This window comes from Sus scrofa, chromosome 9 (assembly GCF_054392235.1).
Source record: "Sus scrofa isolate SSC_HxYL_T2T_F1_AM1 chromosome 9, Sscrofa_HxYL_maternal_Yorkshire_Landrace_v2.0, whole genome shotgun sequence".
In the NCBI taxonomy this organism is placed as follows: domain Eukaryota; kingdom Metazoa; phylum Chordata; class Mammalia; order Artiodactyla; family Suidae; genus Sus; species Sus scrofa.
Window position 1 is genome coordinate 84,224,493 of NC_139391.1, and position 23,956 is coordinate 84,248,448.

Here is a 23,956-nt window from a genome sequence, read left to right on the forward strand (position 1 = left end):
TGGTCATTAATTTCATTTAGACAGAGTTATGGTCTGAAAAAGGATATACATCGATTTCTGGGATGCAGAGTATAGTTTAGTTATTCTCTCAGGGACCTCGAATGAACAGGATTAGAAGATCCACTGCATGAACATCTGAGAAAAAGACATGTAAATAGACCCATGGGAGTGAGCAAAAATAAGTGAGAATATTTCTTAGACCTAGGTCCACCAGAGAGGATCACTACAGATGAGGCATTCTCATTTGGTTTCTTTATTGTTTACTGCTTTCCAATTTTTGTTTCTAAATTTATTCCCCAATGTATTTCCCAATATCATGAGCTAATGCCTTTGGAAATTATTATAATCAAAATATTTACAGCAGATTTGTTGCTTTATTATTGACTTTAAAGAATGTTTATAATGTTTTCTCAGTTAGCATAACCATGTTGTTTTTCTGCATCTATAAACAAAGTCATATATAAACTGTTTTTTTTAATTTTATTGAAGTATAGTTAACTCACAATGTCGTGTTAGTGTCAGCTATATAGAAAAGTGAATCAGTTCTAGATATATCCATTCCTTTTCAGATTCCTTTTCCTATAGATTATTACAGTATTGAGTAGATATGCCTGCACTGTACAGAAGTTGTTATTTACCTATTTTGTACATAGCACTGTGTATATGTTAATCCCAAACACCTCATTTATCTCTCCTCTTGATGTTTCCCCTTTGGTAACCGTAAGTTTGGCTCAAAGTCTTTGAGTTTGTTTGTGTTTTGTGAATAAGTTATTTTGTATAATTTTTATTAGATTCCACATATTATAATCTCATGCTATGTGTCTTTCTCTTTCTGATCTCTTTCTGACTTCACTTAGTGCGATAATTTTTATGTCCATCCATGTTGCTGCAAATGGCATTATTCTTTTCATGGCTAATATGCCATTCTATACATGTACCACATTCCTTTATCCATTCATCTATCAATGGACATTTAAGTTTCTTCCATATCTTGGCTATTGTAAATAGAGCTGGAATAAACATTGGGGTGCATGTATCTTTTCAAATTATGGGTTTCATTTGGTTCCTCACCCAATTGTTGGGAGTTAATCTCTTTCCTTGGCCACCCCAATGCTTCTACAATGAGCCCTTAAGTGGATTAGGTTATGAGGACAGGCATAGAGGTTATGTATGGGTCCTATGGATCAACATTAAGTTTGAGCCAATAATTTCACTGATTTACCCATAACAAAGAAACATTTAGATCTTAATATGGTACCATACTTAATGAAACAACCTGATAGAGGGGAGCAGATGATGGTATAGGATCATTTTCATATTGAAAGAGTGTTTTTTTGTTTGTTTGTTTTTTACTGGCATGTATATATGTGTGTGTGTGTGAGTGTGTGTGTCTGTGTATGTGTATCTTGTGCATAGGTGTACCAAGAATTCTGCATGGTATTACCCTAAAACTGGACACTCTTGATGATAAAATAAATGAAACAAAGAAAAACATGAGTATTTCTGTAGATCCAATATAATCATGAGACAGATGCACACAGCAATGAAGTTTGCCTGGTTTTATTGCAGATTTTGTCAGAGAAGACCACCTGAAGGAATAATGTTTCTCTAGTAAACAAAAGAAAAAAATATAATAGCCCCAGGTATCTAGAAGCTGCTGTGAAGTCTTAAAGAAGTGCATTACCTGTTTAAAGTAAAGTGGAGTTCAATGATTTGCCCAGTATATTGGACACTTGGAATGGATCATATTTTAAAATTCCAATCTCCATATGAAAAAAAATTTCTTTCAGTAAAAAATCATGAAATTATACAAATTATAATAAAGTTCAGAAAAATTGCCAGTGAAAATGTATATTTCAATTAGTTTGTATATCTATTCACATCTATAAAAACCTTAAAACATAAGAATGACAAAAAAGTAAATATTACATAATGGAAAGGGAAAGTGTAATGGATTAATACATTTTAATTACTGTGTGGATTAATACATTTAATTACATTAATGCATTTTTAATAGATTGACTTGATTATAATAAATGTGACATTGTAGTTTTTTAGCTTTAATTTCTGCAAATTTGTCACTGATTTCAAGAAAATGTATCTTAAGTTAAATAGTATATATATCAATATTTATCAGTTTATTTTTATTCACAGTTAATTCAAGTCGCTTTTATTTTTTCCAAAATATTGTTTTTCCTATGAAGAAACAGCATGCCAATAGTTAGGAAGTGTCTGAAAGATAATAATGAGCTTGACATATCCAAAAATTCAGTTAGCAATACCAAAAAAAAATGGGAATTGTGGTATTTTTTCAATCTAAGAGCTTTTAAATGTCTCTGCAGAGAAAGGTTGATAAAAATAAAAATTCCAAGTTGGCACATAGAATGTCAAAATTATAAAAGCTCATGTTTGTAATCACTGCGGTATCATTTTAATTTTGATTATGCTGTTGAAACACAGTACCAAAGGAGTAGAAGACAAAAATTGTATCCAATGAGAACTTGAGTAATTCATAAATTTTATGAAGTTTTTCCTCAAGATATATTCATGGAGAATATATGGGCCTATGTGTTAGAGAAGACTGTCTAATTGGGATTACTGCAAATTAAACTTCCATGTAAAATGCAATGTTTTTTAAGGCAAAAATAACCAAAATATTCTAATTTGAATTTTCATATGCGTTATTAAAATTTACAATAATGGCAGCAATTATTTAGAACTTAGATGGAGAGAAAAGAAAGAAATACTTTACCAAACACATTGTTTAGAATGGCTGGTGCCTGATGATGATGATAATGAAAAGCAGAGAGTCTTTAATTGGTTTTAATATTATTTGACTCTCTTTCTAGATAGCATGTTCCTTGACCATTTCTGTCTACCACTCTGCTCTTGGGATAAACTGCTATTAGGGTAAGTTTCATAATAATAGAGGACACAGGAGGAAATGGTAGATCTCCAAGAGTTCCTTAAAAACATCCAATTAAATGATGCATTATTTTTAATTACCTCCCAAACCTAAGGATGAAACTGTCAACTATAAGAGTAGTTAAGTAAGAACATTCTTGCCTCCTGTCCTCTCTCCCTTTGCTGCCACTTTCAGTCCTAGATGTGCAAGTTAGTGGGTAGTAGAGAAGAGCGGGTAAGTAAAATTGCAAAGTGGATGAGTAGAATCAAGACACAACACTCCCTTAACAGCAGAAGGCTAGCCTGGAGCAGGGCAGAGCTTAGGGAATGTAGCAAGTGGTGTGTGTGGGTAGTGGGATGAGGAAGAATTGCAGGTTGAATTACACCACATTAATATGGTGATATCCTAACTAGTAATACCTCACCAAATAATCTTATAAGGAAATAGATTCTTTCCATATATAATTAGTCAAGTTAAGATGAGATTATACTGGAGCAGGATGGACCTCTCATTCGATATGACTAGTGCTCTTATAAAAAAGGAGCAAAGACACACTCACAGAAAGAACACCATGCTGAGATTAAGGAAGATATCAAGGTCATGCCATTAGAAGCCAAAGCCAAAATTGCCAAATAGAAGCTATGAGAGAGCCATGAAACAAGGTCTTCCCCAGAGGCCTCAGAAGGGACCAGTCCTGCCAATATCTCATACTTCTAGCCTCCAGAAATGTGAGAAAGTAAGTTTCTGGGTGTATGCAACCCAGTCTGTGATAGCAAATGAAGTTTTGTTTATTACATAGAAATAAACAAAACATTTGTAAAATGATTCAGATTAGTAGAAATGACCTTAGGAATTATTACCAATGGTAACAAAGAAAAGCAGTAATATTTATCCTAAAGTTTATCTCTGAAGATGGAGAAGAATGAAATCTTTGATATAAAGTATGAGATAGTCAAAAAGAAGTTTTAAAATTTGCACTCCCATGAGTTCTATTTTTGTTAATAAACTCATTATACGTAAATTGGAAATGACAGTACTATCTCAATGGAATTTTGTAAAGATTAAACAACTTAATACATTTAAATTTTTTTGGATGAAACCTAGTAATTGGTTACCACTCAATATATGTTATTGTCATCAGTAGTACTTGGCCAGTACTACCCAAATAAACCTATATTTTATCATATAGTAAATTATTATAAATATACTATATACTATTGAATATCAGTCAACAATTTAAAAGAATGACAAATCAGTGTAAAGTAAGACAGACTGAACCCTAAGGTGAATTGAATCAAGAAAATTATAGAGCAGTACATGCATATCAATTGTGTATATACAGTGAACACAAAACACCTAAAGTATCATGTTTCCTTTGCATTTCTAAGCTTTATTTTAGTTTAAAATTAAAACTAAACTTTAGATATTATAATTAGTAAATTAGCAGGATTTTTTACTAAACATTGTTGGTAAGGTTTTTTGTTTCAGAACTACTATTCTTGCTAAAAAATTGACTTTCAGCAACCTTATTTTCTCTCATTCATTTTTTTAATTAAACCTAATAATTTGCAATTAATTTTATTTAAATGGATTATAAAGAATCAATTTTTTCTAAAATACTTTTTTATCTATATTTAATTTTCAATTTGTATTTATTCATATAGAAATATGTGGAAATATAGATATATAGAAATATATCTACCAGTTGTATAAGAGTTATTTTCTATATATACTATTGGGTGATTTTGTTCTTTTCATTTTCATATTTTTATAATATTCAACTCAGTCTATATGGAGCACATATTTAAAAAAACTTTGTACAAAACATTGTAAAATATTATCTTTTACAAATCTCTATCAAAAATATTAAAAGATACTTTATTTGACATAGTATAAATACCAAATATTTCCTTAAAGAAAAAACTATAAAATTATGTCCTCTAACTTGAAAACAAGAACACCTACTGGCCACTATTGTTTAACATTTATGTGTAAGTTCTAGCAAATTTAATAGTACATGAAAAAATAAAAGTTATGGCTTTTAAAAACAGACAGACAATAATTTAGTTGCTTACAAAATACAATTATTTGCCTAGTAGAACCAACCAACTCAACTATAATAGTGTTGAATAACAGGATTTTTTTTTTTTTTTTGGTCTTTTTAGGGTCGCACCCATGACATATGGAGGTTCCCAGGCTAGGGAGTCCAATTGGAGCTGTAGCTGCTGGCCTAGCCAGAGCCACAGCGACACAGGATCCTAGCTGCGTCTGCGACCCACACCACAGCCCATGGCAATGCTGGATCCCCAGCCCACTGAGCAAGGCCAAGGATCGAACCACAACCTTGTGGTTCCTAGTTGGATTCGTTTCTGCTGAACCACGACGGGAACTCCACAAAAGGAATTTAATAAAATGATAATATACAAGAGGTAGGAGAATGTATTATGTTGTCTCACCAGTTTTTATAAAGTCTCACTTTGAGAATGTCTGGTATTTTGCCCAAGACTTTGCCAAATTAGGAGATGTCATAGAGCCCCTGGTCAAAGATCAACACTGAAAATCTCCAAAGGCAGACTGACTATCTTACAATTTTTAGGGTTCTGAAGATAGAGAACCAGACACTTCTCAGTCACTAAAAGCTACAAACTGGGAGAAGTTCTTTCTTTTTTGTTTTATTTTTATTTTATTTTATTTTATTTTATTTTATTTTATTTTATTTTATTTTATTTTATTTTATTTTATTTTATTTTATTTTATTTTACATTTTTTCTTTTATTGCAGGCCTGCTGGTAACAACTTTTTATCAGTTTGTCTGAAAACTAGTTTACATCTTTATTTCAATACCATTTTTCAAGGATTTTTTTGGGGGGTACAAAATTCTGAGTTGGAAGTTGCTTTTCATTTTGCACTCTAAATATTTGCCCATTGACGTTCAAGTACCATGATTTCTAGTTGGAAATCAGTTACAAGTCACTCCTTATCTTTCCCTTTCGTTTTTCCCTCCTACTTTGAAGACAATATCTTTTTTCGGATTTTTTTGAAATTCTTTTGTCTTTGGTTGTCAGCCTTTTGACTGATGTGTTCAATTGTAGTTTTCTTTTTTTTTTTTAATTTATTTTTTTCCAACTGTACAGCAAGGGGATCAAGTTATCCTTACATGTATACATTTTTCCCCCACCCTTTGTTCTGTTGCAACATGAGTATCTAGACAAAGTTCTCAATGCTACTCAGCAGGATCTCCTTGTAAATCTATTCTAAGTTGTGTCTGATAACCCCAAGCTCCCGATCCCTCCCACTCCCTCCCTCTCCCATCAGGCAGCCACAAGTCTCTTCTCCAAGTCCATGATTTTCTTTTCTGTGGAGATGTTCATTTGTGCTGGATGTTAGATTCCAGTTATAAGTGATATCATATGGCATTTGTCTTTGTCTTTCTGGCTCATTTCACTCAGTATGAGATTTTCTAGTTCCACCCATGTTGCTGCAAATGGCATTATGTCATTCTTTTTTATGGCTGAGTAGTATTCCATTGTGTATATATACCACTTCCGAATCCAATCATCTGTCGATGGACATTTGGGTTGTTTCCACGTCCTGGCTATTGTGAATAGTGCTGCAATGAACATGCGGGTGCATGTGTCTCTTTTAAGTAGAGTTTTGTCCAGATAGATGCCCAGGAGTGGGATTGCGGGGTCATATGGAAGTTCTATGTATAGATTTCTAAGGTGTCTCCAAACTGTTCTCCATAGTGGCTGTACCAGTTTACATTCCCACCAACAGTGCAGGAGGGTTCTCTTTTCTCCACAATCCCTCCAGCACTTGTTATTTGTGGAGTTATTAATGATGGCCATTCTGACTGGTGTGAGGTGGTATCTCACGGTTGTTTTGATTTGCATTTCTCTTATGATCAGCGATGTTGAGCATTTTCTCATGTGTTTGCTGGCCATCTGTATATCTGAAGAAGTTCTTTCAACATCTATATTTGACAAGTGTCTTACACCCCATTAATCTAAAGATTAAGGGGAAAATGTAAAAGATAAAATATCCACCTTTTAAAAGTAGGTGAAAATCATTATCAGGCAGTTCACAAAGGAGATGTCTAAATGGCTAATGTATATGTGAAAGGGTTCTCAACATTTTTTTTTAATCAGGGAAAAGCTAATTCAAATGGTAACAAGATACCAGTGTGCCGCACCACTATGGCATATGTAAAAAAATACATGCCGATTAGGAAGTCAAGTGACTGGACATCTCATTTACTGCTAGAGGGATTGTAAAGCCTTGGTATAAACACTGTTTGCAATGTCTACTAAAACTAAATATTAGCCTACCTTATGAACTAGTAACTCCATTTGGGGGCATTTAGAAACAGAAAGAATGTTTCTAACTGGCAAAAGACTTACAAGAATATCCATAGCAACTTTATTCCTGATAACCCCCACTAGAAATAACCCAAAATGTCTGTCAAGAGTAGGCTGATAAACTAGTGTATGTTCACACGAAGGAATACTACACAGCATTAAAAGTGGATGACAAACTGATATATCCAATAATGTGGACAAATTTCAAAATACTGAATGAAAGAAGCCAGATTGAAAAAAAATATCTAGTGATTTTGCATGCATAGTGTGTATGAAGTTCAAAATTAGAACTGACCGATAAATGGTTTTAGAATTTAGTTAAAATAGTTATCTTTTGCTGTGTTATCAATTAAATGGGGTACAAAGAAGTTTTCAGGGAGTTCAAAATATATATCTTGACCTGAAAGTTGCTTCTATTGATGTACAACAATAGAAATTATTGAACTGCCTAAGTAGCTTTGTTTATCTTATTGTATGCAAGTTAGACTTCAGTTTTTTTAAAAAGTTCACAGGCTTCGTCCTAGTGATAACTCTCTAAGAAATCTAACATACAGAAATAGGAAAAACTAAAGATACTGATTTTCTATGCTAGTAAAAACATAAAATCCTGAAGGGTAACAATGGGTAAACTGTTAAATAAATGCAATGTATCCATGGGGTAAAATATTTTGCAGCCATTAAAACATCTATAAATATACCAAAATATTAACAAAACTAAAACTAGCCTGGGGTGGGAGATAGATAGGGCTACATGTTATTACTAGTTTACATATATTTTTTCCTTATTTTTAAAACTAAATTACAATTTCAATAACTCAAAGATGTTATTAAAGGAAAAATAACTAGGCAAGCTTTGAGAGGTTAAAATTGTGACAGTCAAGAAAGAGTAAGGTGGACTAAAAAAGAGAACATTTAGTTATGCATACAGTATTTTTAAAATTTTATTAAAAAATAGTTGATTTACAATGTTGTGCCAATTTCTTCTGTACCCCAGAGTAACCCAGTTATACACATACCTACATTTCTTTCTTATATTATGTTCCATCATGGTCTATCCAAAGAGACTGGATATAGTTCCCTATGCCATCCAGCAGTACCTCATTTCTTATCCATTCTAAATATAATAGTTTGCATCTACTAACTCCAAACTCTCAGCCTATCCCAGTCTCTTCCATCTCCCCCTTGGCAATGTCAAGTCTGTTCTCTATGCCTGTGAGTCTGTTTCTGTTGTGTAGATAAGTTCATGTGTGCCATATTTTAGATTCCAGATATAAGTGATATCATATGGTATTTGTCTTTCTCTTTATGACTTCACTTAGTATCAGAATCTCTAGTTCCATTCATGTTGCTACAAATGACACTATTTTGTTCTTTTTAATGGCTGAGTGATATGGCATTGTATATATGTAACATATCTTCTTTATCTGTTCATCTGTCAGTGGACATTTAGGTTGCCTCTATGCCTTGGCTATTGTAAATAGTGCTGCTATGAACATAGGGCTGGATGCATCTTTTTGAATTGTAGTTTTGTCTGGATACATGCCCAGGAGTGGGATTGCTGGATCATATAGTACTTCCAGATTTAGTTTTCTGAGGAATCTCCATACTGTTGTCCATAGTGGTTGTACCCATTTACATTCCCAATGACAGTATAGGAGGGTTCCTTTTTTCTATACCCTCTCCAGCATTTGTTATTTGCAGACTTATTAATGATGACCATTTTGACTGGTGTGAGGTGGTACCTTACTGCAATTTTGTTTTGCATTTCTCTAATAATCAGTGATGTTGAACAGCACATAGGATTTTATATTGAGCTAGATTCTCCTAGACAATTAAAGATTATTTGAGCAATTTAGACTCACTTATGAATTGCTTTCTGAGCTTTGATTTATGTAAAAAAAAATTTCAACTTTCAAAGTATATATGGAATTTGGTTTGTACAGTGGTCACAAAGGAAGCACCATTCTTCTTCGCATAAATAGTTTAATTTTAATGAATAAAAGGCGGGCCACTGGGAGATGGTGGGTTTATTTCCCAGAGCTGGACTTTTTTAAAGCCTCCAACTTAACCTTTCATCAAGGGAAAACAATAAAAATCAACTTACCTCTTCTCCCTTTCCCCTTCCCCTCCTTCTCTTCCTCCTCCTCAGAAAGAGACAGCACTGTTGTAAAAGAATCATGCATTTGCATAGACTGGAAATGGATTATGCACATAAAAATACAACCCAGCTAATAAAGAGATTTATCTGACATGTCAGAAAAGGAATACCTTCAAATCCCCACATTTTTACTTATTTAACCACTACTTTAATTCAAAGCATCAATCAAAGTATGCCTACTACCCTCTCCCTTTCTTTCTTACATCACTTTGAAAGTGGTGTTGTTTATAAAGATCAGAGTTTTAAAATTCGAATCAGGATGCACATCATTTGCTTAGTACTGGATGATATGACATGGGAAGGGTTATGAAATGGAGTCTGTGTAGTGCAGTATCTCATTTTCAGAATTCAATCAGGAGAATCCAGTCTTGTTGCAAAGTGCTGACTGCTCTGCCCTTAGCAGCATTGGCTACATCAAACACCAACTGTGCAGGCTGCTGAATGAGGTGTAATGGTGGTAATTACGTGTTCGGCTATTTGTAAGCTTGTGAGGATTAGCATTTAATAAATGTTAAGTCCATCAAGGTGATAAACCAAGAAATCTTTGTGAAACTAGAGATTGCCTCTTTGATCTGGAAAGAGAAAATCAAAATTGAGAATATGAGAAATCCAGATTCTTTAGGTAATTTTCTTCTCAGATAAAAGAAGCATAAGTGGACTTGAAAGAAAATCAAGTGCACACATCCTAAAGAAAATGTTCTCTCCTTAAATATATGTATACATTTCTGGGATGGCAAATTAGATACATACTAAAAAGAGAAACGTTCCATTCTTTAGCCTCAAAAATGTGTTCGTAGTTGTCAAGTCATGTAAACTATCTTACCATTAATATATTTCATTAAGATGAAATAAAACAAGTCTTTCTGTTGAAATTAGCCTTTCTTCTTTGGTCATTATCTTGTCTTACCTAAATCCCTGGCTTTTCTAACTCAGTTTTTTGTTGTTTGTTTGTTTGTTTTGGGTTTTTTTGTTTGTTTGTTTGTTCGTTTGCATTTCTCCACACTCATTTGCATCAGAAATGTATAAAAATATCATAAAAGCCTATTGTTGTAAGTATGATATAGTAATCACACCTCATTGCATTTCCCAAAGTGTCTAAAATTTCCAAGTAATAGGTATGCGTAAAAACATAGCTAATTAATGAAAATGTAGGCTTGGGAGATTCAAAGGTCTCTGCTGTGTCTCTCGGGCTTCTCATCTAAATGTGATGAATTCTGATGTTAATAATTATGCCTCACACTTATTTTTTATGTCCAAATTGCCACACTGGAAACCTTAAGCTAAGACCTTCATAAATCAGTGTCTAATTCACATCTTCTGGGCTTTCTCTGGAAAGTGAGTTCTCTGGTCGTTCTACACCCTAAATCCCCTCTGCTCTTATCACTAATTACTTCTTGTTTATTGTTGCCCTATACTTCTTTTCATTATGTTTTTTCTTGCCTAAATTAACAACGTTTTCCCCCAAGTGCCTACTAAATCCTCCAGAGAGAACTGGTTCTATGCTGTAGTATATCCTTCTCACCCAATCTTGCTACACTAAATTCCATCTCACTCAAAGTATAACTCCCTTTAATTCCCTTGAGCACTTTGCTTTCTGAAGAGAAAACCATGACCTGTCATCACTTGCTGTGTTTTCTGAAAGTTATATGAAAGAAGTATTAAAGCATAATTTAATTCTGTCCATTTAATAAAGACCAATCTCGAAGGGATTTCTAAAATCATTCACTGACATAGGGCATGTCTTCAACTGTGTATCTTCAATTTTTTTAAGATACCTCTTACACAAGAGAATAAAAATCAATCTCAGTAGATCTTAAGTGTACCAATTTGGTAATTCTCTGTTTCTAAATATGCAACGTGATTCAGTGGCATACAGCTGGTTCTTTTAAGTATAAAGGCTGATGACTAACAGAACTTTGTGAAAAAAGATTTCAATAAAATAAAGCTTCTATTTTTTTGTTTCCTTTTTAATAGTTAATCACAGAGAAAGTCATCATCAGGGAAAAATATTTGAAATATTACTGGAGTCTAGGCGTTGCTATTTAAGACTCCATCCTCTTTTTTTCAAGGAAAACTGGCAGGTTGATGCCCTTTTTCTTAGATAAACAATATGTAGCTGAGGAAGTAGAAAAAATAATCCCCAACTCTCACACATTTCCACAGAGAAGAGGTTCCTTCCTCCAGAGTGACCTCAATTTGCTTGCGTGTAATGCTTCTTTCTAATGAAGTGATATTACCCTTATTGTAAATGCTTAGCAAATTAAATTATTTCACTCTTTACTGAATAAATACAGTGGTTCCAAAGAACTTTAAGTAAATATGTTGGAGATGAATTATTAATTGAATCTCATAAATACTGATTCAATGATGTGTAATTGCTTAATTTAGAACATCATGATTTGATAAAATTGAAGATCTTTACATTTAAAAATAGAACTTCTAGTAATTCCACTCAGTTACCTTTAATTTGACAAGAAAGGTGTCATGGAATTTGTGCCAAATTCAATTTCTCAACTCAACTCTCAACCACCTGTGATAAATGGCTTTTTAATAATGCAGTTATTATTATAACAATAATAATTGTTACTATAACATTAATAATTATAACAATAATAACAACATTAATAACAGCATCATTCTTGTTTGAACACTTTGTGGCAGATGTTATGGTAAAGGAAATGTCCATTGAGTTTTCTACTTTTTTTTTTTTATGAATTAATTCTAGAGAGATTCAGCAGCAGATCACTTGGCTATTTGTTGACTGTACGGGAACTTGAAACATTATATCTCACTGTAATACTTTTTATTAAAATGTTTACTTTCTACTTTTCTATGATTTTATGATTTCATTTAATTAAGGATATACTTCTGTTTCATCTGAAGTCTATTTTTTAAGGAATGATAAAGCATTCATCTTTGTTTTCAAATGGCAAGCTGATCACCATTGAAAAGCTCCAATTTTTTTCCCACAGTTTTGAAATGTCAACTTTATTTTCTCAAATATTTCCTTTTGTTTGCTGTACCTACTTCTGGACCATATTCCAGTCTACTTATTTTCCTGCTTATCTGAATTTGTATCATGCTATATATTATTTACTAGATGTTTCTGGAAATTAATAATATATTCAAATAAGTTGTAAGAGTAATCCACTGCTAAGTTGTTTTTTTTTTTTTTAATTACTCTCAGTATTCTCTGCAAGTGATTAGATTGAATCTTGGTGGAGAAGAAATAACAGCTTTATTTTATTGAGTATTCTTAACTCTCTGTGTGTATATATGTGTTTCCTAACTGTATTTCTGAATCCACTTTTATTCATATTGTTTCTTCTGGAAATCCAGTTGTAAGGAGAAGTGATGTTTAGATTGGCATTCATACCTAATTGTAATGTTAGACTCTGTAAAATCTTTTATTTTTCTTCTTCCGTGGTCAATGGGAAGTTTTGAGATGATTGCTTCAGTGACCTGAATCTTTAGTGAGGAGATGGGTAGCAGTTCACCAAATGAATGAGGATGAACACATATGAAAGATATAACTTGTTATGAGTACTGTTTATATGAATTTTTTATAGCATGATTTTTACAGTTCTGTTAATAAGAATAATTATTAATTTTCTTTTTAAAGCCATTTATGCCTGATTCTGCTAAGTTTATACTAATATTGGAATACAGTTATGGAAATTTCCCTTTTTTAACCCATTTTGCTGTAAGAATGTTTTAAACTTAGGACCTAATGCTGCTTGAAGTTTGAATAAAATCTGCTGTAAACCTATAGTTAGGTAATTTTTTGAGTGTTGGCTAAATTTATTTAATGCTTTTAGATCTGTAAAACATTTTCAGTTTTCTCAATGTCTATAATTGTATTTTCAATTGTCAGTTCTATTTCAACTTGTTACAAATTTGATATGTTATATAGCTAATTTTTACTGTCTCTAATATTCTAATTATATAATGTTCATTCTCCTAATTTTCATTAGCAACTTCTCTTTCAAGTTCTTATTGGTCAAATATCCAGAGGTTTGTCTATTTTATTACTATTTTAAAAGTAACTTTTGCTATATTCTATTTACTCCTTTATACTTCATTAAGTTTGTTCTTATATTTTGATATTTTTCTTTTCTAATCTCTTTTATTGAATATAGATGTATATATTCACACATCTAAATATATTTTATTTTATTTTATTTTATTTTATTTTACTTTATTGTTTTTTAAGCCACGCCTTGACATATGGAAGTTTCCAGGCTAGGGGTCGAATCAGATCTCCAGCTGCCATCCTATGCCACACCCACAGCAATGTGGGATCCAAGCCATGTCTGTGACCTACACCACAGCTCAGAGAATTTCAGATCCTTTAATCCACTAAGCGAGGGCAGGGATTGAACCAACATATAATTTTCGATATTCTTTCTACATATTTACTCAAGGTAATATATTTCCCACTGAGTATTGACTAACTAATTCCTATAAATTTGATAGTGACTTCTTTGACAGAAATACCCGTTTTTAAAATTTCAATGATCATTAATCTTTGGTTCTTTTTTTCCTTAATAATTTATTGGCCATGAAACATTTACTTTGTTTGATATAAAACACAAGCTTTCCTTCGATAATATCTGCATTGTTAATCTTTTTTACTTGTAATATTTATTTCAAATATATTTTTATATACAATCATTTATCATATTTATTCCATCTTTCCTATTTTTATTTTTATTTATTTATTTTTTTTAATGATCATAACAATCTAATTTCACAGGATTTCCATCCCACAGCCCAGGCACATCCCCCCACCCCCCACCATCTTTCCTATTTTTAAATGGAATGTAAAGGAATAAACAATCTAGTCGAGTTTTTTAAAGATATATTTAATTATTTTTTATCTACTAAGAATAAATTTCTCATATGTTTTATATATCTTTGTGGAGGGGACTATATTATTTTTCTTCAGAGAAATATACATTGAATACAATTAATTTTATTAATGATTTTTATGTTTAATATTTACAGAGTTCTTGGTTATTCATGGGGCATGATTCTTTAATTAATATCCATACTCTGCTTGCTGCTCTTTGTTAATTAATTTTTCCACTGATATTTAAGATTATATGTGTCTATATTCTTTTCTTCATGTTTTATTTGGTACCAATGCTATACATCTTTTTAGGGAGACTTAAAATAGTGAATCATTAGAAGGTTTTAAACCAGCTTCCATTTACCATTTGGGATGAAAAGAGCAGAACCACTACTAAAGAAAAGTGATAATTCCGTATTTATTTTGTACATTTATTTATACCAGAATTCTGAGGAAAAAGAGAAATGATACCGCAGCTGACAGTAGTTTTTCTTTCAAAATTTAGCCAAAAATACTAGAGAATTTCATCATGTTTCTCATTTTAAATAGATTTGGAGTGTGCTGTGTTGCACATGCACATTTATGATAATCACTACAAGACCAAATGGTGCTCTATTCTTTTCTCCCCCAATATTATTGTTTGTTGTGTATTGGCATAACATTTGCAAAAGGCCTCATCCCTCCTCAGTTTACAAGACAAAACAGAATTCCAGTCAACAAAATATGTAGAACAGTCTAAGTTAGACTCTAAAACAAAAGAGTAAATGAGACATAGTCACAGAAATATCATTAGAAAATGTTTAATTTTTTTTTTAAAGGAAGTCCTTTGATTAGAAGAAAAATCAGATTGACATGTTGGAGAAACAGAATAATGCTATGCTTCCTAAGTTATAGTTATGTTAAAAACAGGTTTTGATTATACATTAATATGATAATTTTAAGCTCAAATGGTTTTACATATTCAAAAACATGACTGTCTTTAAGTATAAGAAACTGATTTTTAAAAATATTTTTAAATGATGTGTAATTGTTCTACAATATGATGTTAGTTTCAGGTGCACAATATTATGATTTAATATTTCTGTACATTGAAAATGATCATGACAAATCAGGTTAACATCAAAATTGACTCTTTTTGGTTAACATTTGGTTTACAATGTCATGCTAGTTTCTGCTCCACAGCAAAGTGACTTAGTCATTGATATATATATATTCTTTTTAATATTATTTTCAGTCATGATCTATCCCAGGAGATTGGATATAGTTCCTTGTGCTATACAGTAGAAACTTTTTTTTTCATTCTAAATGTAATGGTTTTCATCTACCAACCTCAAACCCCTCATCTGTCTCATTCCCTCCCTCTTCCTCCTTTGCAACTACAATTATGACCTATGTCTTTTGAGTCTATTTCTGTTTTGGGAGATAGCTTCATTTGTGTTATGTTTTAGACCCCACATATAAGTGATGGTATTTATATTACTGACTTATTTCCTTGTTATAATAATCTCTAGTTCTATCTATGTTGCTGGAAATGGTGTTATTTTGTTCTTTTTAATGGCTGAGTGAGATTCCATTGTGTATGTGTGTGTATATATACCATATCTTCTTTGTCCATCATTCTGTCAGTGGATGTTTAGATTGTTTCCGTGTCTTGGCTATTGTGAACTGTACTGCTGTGAACATTGGGGTGCATATCTTTTTGAATTGTAGTTTTGCCTGGGTATATGCTTAGGAGTGAGATTGCTGTATCACATGGCAACTCTAGTTTTTTGAGTAACTTCCATACTCTTTTCCATAGTGGCTGCTTCTTTAACATTCCCATCAACAGTGTAAGAGGGTTCTCTTTTCTCCATACCCTCTCCAGAATTTATGTATAGACTTATTAATGATGGCCATTCTGACCAGTTTGAGGTAATACCTCATTATAGTTTTAATTTTCATTTCTCTAATAATTAACAATGTTGAGAATCTTTTCATGTGCTTACTGGCCATCTCGTCTGCTTTGTCCACCGATTATTCAATTGGGTTGTTTGTTTTTTTGTTTTTCAATTGTGTGAGTTACTGTTATGTTTTGGAGATTAAGCCCTTGTTAGTTGGATTGTTGGAAAGTATTTTCTTCCATTTTGTAGGTTGTCTTTTCATATTTTTATGGTTTTCTTTGTTGTTCCAAAGCTTGTAAGTGTGATTTGGTCTCATTTGTTTATTTTTGTTTTCATTTCTATTGCCTTGGGAGACTGAACTAATAAAACATTTGTACAATTTATATCAGATAATGTTTTGCCTATGTTCTTATCTAGGAGTTTTATTGTGTTATGTCTTATATTAAAGCCATTTTGAGTTTATTTTTGTGCATGATGTGAGGGTGTGTTCTAATTTCATTGATTTACATGCAGCTGTCTAATATTCCCAGCACCACTTCCTGAAGAGACTTTTTCTTATTTTATATTACTGCCTCCTTTGTTGGTTGAAGAGTGATGGAGCATAAGTGTCTGGGTTTATTTTTGGGTTCTCTGTTCTGTTTCATTGATCCATATTTCTGTTTTTGTTTTGTTTTGTTTTGTTTTGTTTTAAACCAGTACCACACTGTTTTGATTGCTTTAGCTTTGTAGCTTTGTCTGAAGTCTTGGAAAGTTATGCCTCCTGTTTTGCTTTTATCTTCAAGATTGCTTTGGCAATTCCCTGTCCTTTATGGCTCCATATAATTTTTTGGATTATTTGCTCTAGTTCTGTGAAAAATGTTCTGGGTGATTTGATAGGGATTGCATCGAATCGGTAGATTGCTTTGGGTAGTATGGCCACTTTAACAATATTAATTCTTCCAAACCAGGAGCATGGGATAGCTTTCTATTTATTAGAATTGTCTTTAATCTCCTTTATTAATGTTTTATAGTTCTAAGTATATGCAGACATTGACTTTTTAAATTGTCATTTGACAACAAAGTTGTTATTTAGTAAGACTGCTAATGCTCACCCACCATCCTCTTTACTGTCATGGTTTGATTGGTCTGTCTGCTGCTGACGTTGGCTTACCACACTTTTGTTATAACCAAGAGAAATAAACTTCAGTAGATGGCTCTCTGTGAGAAAGCAGGAGGAGTTTCATATGGTGTGAAACCAAGTTGCAGAGGGATAGACCTTCCAGTGGCACAATGTTCCTTGAAGGATTATTGGAAACAGATTTTAAAGGGTCTATTCATAGGCATGGACGTTAAGATGCAACATATATATGTATTGCTGGAGGTTTTGTTTATTAAGCCAAAGGAAACAAAAATGTTTTACATATAGTTTAAATGATTTGAGAAATCTATGCACTATCTCCCTGTCAATATGGGTAAATAAAAAGTTTATCAGTATTCCTAATATATAGAAATGTTAATACAAAACTATAGATGTGTTCTGATATGTAGAAAATAATAAGAAATGTTTGCATTTGCTATCAGGTCCAAAGATATTAATATCACAAGGTCTGAAATATCAAGGCCAGACTTAAAAGATATCTTCCTGATAAATTAATACATTATTTTTTAGTAAATATGCAAAGAAAAAACATATTTTTTATTCTATGTTAACATTTACAATGTTTCTTTGATTTCTATTGTACAGCAAAGTGACCCAATCACACACAATTCCCTGTGCTGTACAGTAGGACCAAATTGCCCATCTATTCCAAATGTAGCAGTTTGCATCCACCAAAGCCAAACTCCCCATCCATCCCACTGCCTCCCCATACCTCCCTGGCAACTACAAGTCTGCTCTCCTTGGCCATCCTTCTTACCCCACAACATGTCCCCCTTGGTAACCATGATCCATCATTTGTTATTTGTAGACTTGCTGATGACCATTCTCACGGGTTTGAGGAAGTATCTCATTGTAGTTTTGATTTGCATTTCTCTAATAATTAGTGATGTTGAACATTTTTTCATGTGCCTGTTGGTCATTCATATGTCTTCTTTGGAGAAATGTCTATTTAGGTCTTCTGCCCGTTTTTTGATTGGGTTGTTTCTTTTTCCGACGTTGAGTTGTATGAGTTGTTTGCATATTTTGGAAATTAGGCCCTTGTTTGTTGCATCATTTGTAAAGATTTTCTCCCAAATCTTTTTTCTGGGTTGTATTTTTGGTTTTATTTAAATAGTTTCCTTTGCTGTGCAAATACTTTTGAGCTTAATTAGGTCCCGTGGGTTTATTTTTGTTTTTATTGACCTTATTCTAGAAGGTGGATCAAACAAGATGTTGCTGTGATTTACATGGAAGAATATTCTGTCTATGTTTTCCTCTAGGATTTTTATGGTATTTGGCCTTATATTCAGGCCTTTAATCCATTTTGAGTTTATTTTTGTGTATGATATTAGAGAATGTTCTAATTTCATTCTTTTACATGTAGCTTTCCAGTTTTCCCAGCACCATTTATTGAAGAGACTTTCTTCCACTGTATATTCTTGCCTCCTTTTCATAGATTAGTTGACCACAGGTGCTTTGATTTATTTCTGAGCTTTCTATCCTATTCTGTTGATCTATATTTCTCTTTTTGTGGCAGTACCATATTGTTTTTATAACTGTAGTTTTGTAGTATTGCAGTAAGTCAGGGAGCTTGATTCCTCCATTTCTGTTTTTATTGTTCAGTATTGCTTTGGCTATTCAGGGTCCTTTGCATCTGTCCAAATTTTAAAATATTTTCTTTTAGTTCTATGAAGGATGTCCTTGGTAATTTGATAGGGATTGCACTGAATCTATAGATCACCTTGGATAGTATATACATTTTGACTATATTGTATCTTCTAATTCAAGAGCATGATATATCTTTCCATTTGTTTAAAAGAAAAAAAAAAGTTCCTATAGAGAAATCTACTCTGTCTGTTAAGTTTATATCATCATTAAAATTATGTGTATTAAACATATGCTAGTGGCCATACATTTATAGACATTTTATATTGGAAATAAATATCCTTCCAAAATAGTATTTTTATGGCTTCATATAATTCCATGAATGAATGTTCTTTAACAGCCTTTTATATTGAGGATTTAAATTAATCTCCATTTTTCATTAACATCTTTCTGCCAGTTTTTATTGAAAAAATTTTGAATAATTCATTTTAATGAATTTCTAGAATTGAAATTACTTATGACATTCAATATCCTTAACCACATTTTATTATAGAGAATTTTTACCTGTCTATGATGCTACTAGATATAAAATAAGGTATATTTACTCATATATTTATTAAGTTTAAGTATTATATTTTTAATGGCAGTGACGCTTATAGGGAGAAAAAATACCTCATTTTTGTTTCAATTTTATTTTTTACTAGAGTATCCAGGGCATATTAAAATTTTGTTAATCTTTTATGACTAGATGTCATGTTTTTAAGTTATTTTTTATTAATTATTGTTTTTTTCCCTTTTACAGTGTCTTTCTCTTTTTTATTTTTTTAAATTTTTTAGAATTGTTATTTCCCCAATATAATTTTTTTTCTTACTGTACAGCATGGTGACTCAGTTACACATACATGTTTTTAATAAGGTTTTTAAGTAAATCTCCCTCCTACTATAATCTGAAAACTTTATGCTTATTGAAATTCTTTCTCTGTCATTTATATTCAGACTAGAATTATATAAATCAAATATAAAAACAACCACTATTTTAGAATACCACAAAATATTCTCACAACTTTTTTAAGGTACAGATTCTAACCTCCCACATTCTTTTATACAGTAAGAAAATGTTATTCAAATTCCTAAAAACTATAATCTTTCAGATCCAGCTGGACCCACACATTAGGAAGGAAAGAGAAATGTGCAAAAAAATCAACTTATATTAATACAACTTAAAAAATATAATTAATATCTTGAGAAGGCAATACTCCCTTTTGAAATTTTTAGGACTGTATACCAATTTGGGAATTCTCAAATATATAAGGTGTTGTCTGTTTTAGAAGAATCTGAGTATTTTCACAATGGCAGATCTTTATAGTTAGACATTGATTTATTATATGCAGGCACTTTCTGATTAATCTACCACATTATTTTAATCATCTTCTTCATTAAAATTATTTCCCCATTATGATTTATGTCTTTTACCAAAAGATAATGACAGAAAAGGGAGTTTGAGACTTACTTCTCTATTCAGAAATGAAGTTCAGACACTATATATATGACTGCTAAGAGATACTAGGATATTGATACTTCCACCTCTGAGGCAGCTTGTTGAATAGAAACAGAACTATTTGGTCAAAAACATGCTGTAAAGATACAAGTTTGTGTATCTTCTCAGTGTCTGAGAAGAAACTACCTGCTTGGTGCTTCATTGAGGCTGTGAAGAATAATATGGGAGGGAAGATAAAGAGCTAGCATTCTTCATGAAAACCTGGATATAGGGAAGTGGGAACACTTAGTTGGTTTATCTATTAAAGAATTTTCACAGAGGAACCACTAAGTACTTGTATCTAATCACTTCTGTAGGACATTCACATGCCCCATAGTTTGTTTAGTTCTTTGTGACTGTGGCTTAACTCTCAAACTAACATTCTCCATGAGGACAAATTTTTCCCACTTGCTTCTGTGCTTCATGAAGAATCTAGAAGTTTGGCTGTGTATGTGGCATATCAGAATATAATTGAGATCTATGCTTCCCATATTAAAAGCATCTTAATAGTGTTTTTCTTTTAAGAATCAGCCCTAATTACATGTGATAAGGCAAACTTATATGGCAGCTTTTTTCATACTTCACTAAGATTGCACAAAGCAAAAAAAGGTCTTGGGTTTTTAAGGAGGCTTGCTTCTAAAAACTGTTCACATCCAGGTGACAGAAAAGGTACTCTTGGAAAGTGAACAGACCCGGATCCGGATCCTGAATAACTAATGTGTTTACGTGTGTGTGTATGTTTGAAATAAATATTCATTCCTTATTTATTGATCATAACACGCTATTATCAATTTCCATGCATTTGTATTACATTAATTAATGCCTAAGTATCTTAAATTTTTAATTTTTATTGTTTTTATCTAAAATTTGTCTTTCACAATTATTGTGTATTGTATGTTTTTCTTTCACCCTATGAATTTTGTATGTATGCTATATACATATGTATGTATATGTGTTTATTTGTATGATACATAGTTTTATGACTATTAAATTATCTTAAAGGGTTTTATTTTATGAATATACTTTAGTCTCTTATTTTGGTTATATTTATAATTTTCCTTAAATTCTACTTTTTAAATTTGCTACTTTTTCATATATTAACATTGATTTGTCTCATAAACCTTTTTATCATGTAAAATGAAAATAAGTTTATGATATTCTTCTGATCACAAATTTTTAATTACTTCCCATCTCACTTGGAGTAAAATTCAAAGCTCTTACAGCTCCAGTGACTGCACTTCCGCAAAGCCACCTGTCTGATCCCACAGTTGTAACTCTCCCTTCGTTTCCTAAGTCCGGCCACACTGACCTCTTTGCTATTCCTTGAACAGGCCAAGCACACTCCCACCTCAGATCTCTTGCATTTTTTTCTCCCTTTTGCCTGGTATGTTCTTCCGTTAATAACACATGACCTACCCCCTTACTTCCTCTTGTTCATTGTTCAAATATCACATTATTGGAGAAAACTTCTATGGTAAACAGAATAAGTTCTCCCAAAGGTTTCCATGTTTTAAGCCCCAGAAAACTGTGTTAAATTATATGGCAAAATAGAATTAGTGTCATATGTAGATACATATGTGTAACTAATGTGGTATCCCTCATTACCAGTTTATATATAACTGGTTATATATATATATATTTACTTTTATAATATAATATATATATTAAAATATGTGTTATATATAACATATATGCTATATATTTATGTTAAATATATATATATTTACAGTTTATATATATCTCACATGTGTCTATATTTATATGCCAGCACCTATCATAGAAAGCAACAAAGGTGCCCCAGACAGTTGGCTTTATAGCCAGTTTAGGTAATTCTTTTCTTTTGCCACTGGAGTCTACATTCCAAAGATGCTTCCCTTAAAAGAAATACATAATTTTCTTACATATTTCTTACTCTATGCTTTTGCTAAGATATTTTAGAAAGAGACTGAAGCTGCCCAGAATTGGGGTAACTATTTCAACTAAGAAGTAATTTTATGTTTTATCAAAAGGCACTGATTACCACTTAGGAGAACATTTCTATCTATAGCCAGATCCATCTGGATGGTAACGTCCATTAGTTAGGAAGTGGGACATGCTCATGTTTTCCAACATATAATCATCTGGACTCTAAATAGCCAATCATGCTATTTTAAGTATCTTAATGTGCCTTTTTAACACATGTGAAAATATCAGGGACCTTAATTGTATATCCCTTCTCTATATACTGAAGACATGTATATACCCAGAAAACTAGTTTTTAAATAACAGATTGCATGAATCTTACACATAAATATTTTACCATACACCCTCCTATACTTTGTGGAAGATGATTATATAAGAACAAACATATAATAAAAAAATGTTTGACTAAAGAAAAGACACTTATCTTTTCTTCTTGTCATTGTTTTCTGTATTTTAATTTTATTATGAAATAGAACATACTTTATAAAAAAATATTATAAATGAAATTTGCCCCATTCCCCATTTTTAAGCCCCAGAGATAATCACTGAAAGTAAGTTGATAGTATATACATCTGGATCACACATCTATGAAAAGAAGCTCACTCTTACACACTAATATATGTGTATGTATATTTATTTTAAAAATATGAAATAAGACAATCAAATTGTCTATAATTTTTCTACTTGTAGTGTGGCATTAACATAATTCCATATTTGTATATAAAAATTTCTCTTTCTGATGTATAGTATTCCAAAATATATTTGAATATTTAAATTTATCTTTCTCTCACTCTTATTAATTGGTTACCATGAAAATCTTTGTGGCTATTCTCCAGAAATTTCTGAAGAATATTTCTTTATGTTATATTCCTTAGAAGAGGAATTTCTAGGACAGGGATTCTTTGTTTTATATTTTGATGATTATTAAATAAATTGTTCTCAATAAATTCCTTAGTAATTTATTTTTCCTCCATGAATGTTTAACAACATTCTTTTCCCATACAACTGACAACATACTAAGATCACTTTTCTTATAAAAAATCTGTGTTTACCTTAGAGTTTCTTTTATTAGCTTTTTTTTTACTTATTTTATTTTTTTTTCAAGTAGTCTTAATTGTAATCAATTGTTATTTCCCCAATACACTTTTTTTTCTACTGTACTTTTGCTTGGTTTTTCTCTGTTTGTGTCTATCCCTGGGCCAAATTTCTGATACAATACAATCTCTCAGGTATAAAACTCTCTGTGTGGCTAAGCAAATTGTCTCTCTGTTCCTCCGATTGCTTATTTGGGTTCTCTTTTCAGCATCTCATGAGGAGCCCTGGCTTTGTGACTCCCTTGGAATTTCTATATCTCTAGGTCGCATGTATGTCTAGCATTCTGGGACTTTCCTTCAATATTATTCTGGGAATCTCCTTCACCTCCTTCTAATGTTTGAGCTGCTGTTCCTGAGATCTTATTTCTTCTTTCTAGGAAGACTGTCTTATTTTAGGAGCAGACTAGAAGCAACTTCCCTGCCTGCCCTAGCTCTGATACCCCATTTCCCAGTACAAACACATTCCTCCACTTTCCATTTTTTTTAAT